We start from the raw sequence: 2559 nt of genomic DNA, 5'->3' as shown, positions 1-2559 counted from the left end.
GACGGATGCGTGGTAGCATACGCATCTCGTCAATTAAGACCACATGAACGGAATTACCCCACTCATGATTTGGAGCTGGCAGCGGTAATATTTACTCTGAAGATATGGAGATGTTATCTCTATGGAGTAAAGTTTCAGGTCTTTTCTGACCATAAAAGTCTGAAGTACTTGTTTACTCAGAAAGACTTGAATCTCAGGTAAAGGAGATGTCTGGAGTATATGGAAGATTACGACTTCACTCTGTAATATCATCCTGGAAAAGCTAATGTGGTGGCTGATGCCCTTAGTAGGAAGACGACCGGAACTCTAGCGTCATTAGCTTTGGAAGATTGGAAAATGACTGAAGTGGTGAGTGAGTATGATCTTCAGCTCTACAAGGATCATAACCAGGCTATGGTGTATAATTTGATCTCTACACCGGATATTGTGCAACAGGTTAAGCAGAATCAATGGTGGGATCCACACCTCCAAGGAATTTGGATTCGAATCCAGAATGGAGAGCAATTCGAGGATTAGAGAATCCGAGAGGATTGAGCCTTGTATTTCCGCAACCGCCTTGCTGTTCCTAAGGCGGGTGACGTAAAGAAGACGATTCTGCAAGAGGCACATAAATCGAGGTATGCTATTCATCCGGGAAGTATAAAGATGTAGCATGACCTGAAAAGACAGTACTGGTGGAGAGGCATGAAAAGGGACGTTCGTGAGTATGTCTCGGAATGTGTGACTTACCTCCGGATTAAAGCTAAGCATCGGAAGTCAGTAGGAGAGTTACAACCTCTTCCTGTCCCTGGATGGAAATGAGAACACATCACTATGGACTTTCTGATGGGGCTACCGAGAATCGAGCTGAAGCACGACGCCATCTGGGTAGTGGTGGATAGGTTGACGAAGTCTGCGCACTTCATACCGTTCCGTGCGACGTATTCTCAGAAGATTCTGTCAGAATTGTACCTAGAGCACATCGTGAGGCTACACGGAGTGCCATTGTCTATCACGTCTGATCGTGACACGCGTTTTAATGCAAGGTATTGGAGGAGTTTCCAGGAAGCCATGGGAACAGACTTCAATTTCAGCACAGCATTTCATCCTCAGACTGATGGGCAATCTGAAAGGGTAATTCAGATTCTGGAGGATATGCTTCATGTTTGTATTCTGGAATTTGGTGGGAACTAGAAGAAATACCTGCATCTAGCCGAGTTTGCTTATAACAACAACTATCAGGCCAGTATTGGAATGGCACCGTTCGAAGCTCTGCATGGTCGTCCTTGTAGGTCACCTGTGTGTTGGTTGGAACCAGAGGACCGGCTGAGCACTGGGCCGGAAGTCATTCAAGAGAATAATGAGAAGATAACTGTGATTCGAGAACGACTATTGACAACTCAAAGTCGTCAGAAGAGTTATGCTGATAGAAGGCGTAGGCCTTTGGAATTCCAGGAAGGCGACTTTGTTTTGCTAAAGTTTTTCCCACGCAAGGGAGTCGTTCGGTTTGGTGTGAAAGGAAAACTTGCACCAAGGTATGTGGGACCATTCCCGATCGTGCAACGAGTCGGAGTGGTGGTTTATCGGTTGGCTTTACCGCCTGAATTATCTCACGTGCATGACGTGCTTCATGTCTCCATGCTTCGGAAATGTCAACCTGAGCCGGAAACAGTAGTACAGTGGTTTGACGTTCCGATACAGTATGACGCATCGTACGAGGAGGCACCAGTTCAGATTCTCGACCGAAAAGTAAATAGTCTGCGTCATCGTGAGATTCCCCTAGTGAAAGTATTATGGCAGCACCATGGAGTTGAGGAAGCGACATGAGAGCTTGAAATGACGATGCAGGAGCAGTATCCGCATCTGTTCACGCTTTGAGGTAGGCTTTAATTTCGGGGACGAAATTGCCTAAGGGGGGTAGAGTTGTAACACCCTGAAGAATTAATTGATATTAATTAAGATAATTAACACTATTAGTGTGCCTAATATGGATTATTAATTGAGTTTAATTAATAAATGTTTCTGACACGTGTGAGTTTAAATAGTTCCAAGGTATTTAAATTATTCTCAGTAATTTATTTTAAACCAAAAGTGTGTATGGGCGCATTTCTGGATTATTTTTTTTTAATATTGACACTTGTCCATCTTCTTTCATTTTTCTTTTTCTTTTCTTATCTTTCTTTTTCTTTTCCTTCCTTCCTTCCCATGCACTTTCTCTCTCTCACTCACTCTCACTCTCTCTCTCTTCACTCCCGTGCTCTCTCTCACACACTCTCTCTCATTTTTATCCCAAATCAAACGGATCTTGAACCAATGAAAGATTTAAAGAAGTTTTCAACGTCGAGAGAAGGATTCGAGGTAAGATTACTAAAAGAACCTCTCTTGAATCTCAAGTTTTTGAATTTCAAAACTTATTTTTGGTTCAAACTGGATTTTGATGGTTTTTGAGTAAAACTAGAGTAGAAATTGGAGATCTTGGGTTCTTTGGACTTGTTTTAGGACCTAAAACCAAGATCTAGTGGTTTCCCTTTGAAATATCTCGATTTGGGACTGGATTTGCAGGTTTCGGACTGATTTTCA

The sequence above is a fragment of the Morus notabilis genome, unplaced genomic scaffold, assembly GCF_000414095.1.
Source record: "Morus notabilis unplaced genomic scaffold, ASM41409v2 Scaffold11, whole genome shotgun sequence".
NCBI classification, from domain to species: Eukaryota; Viridiplantae; Streptophyta; class Magnoliopsida; order Rosales; family Moraceae; genus Morus; species Morus notabilis.
Note: the sequence above shows the minus strand (reverse complement) of the source record.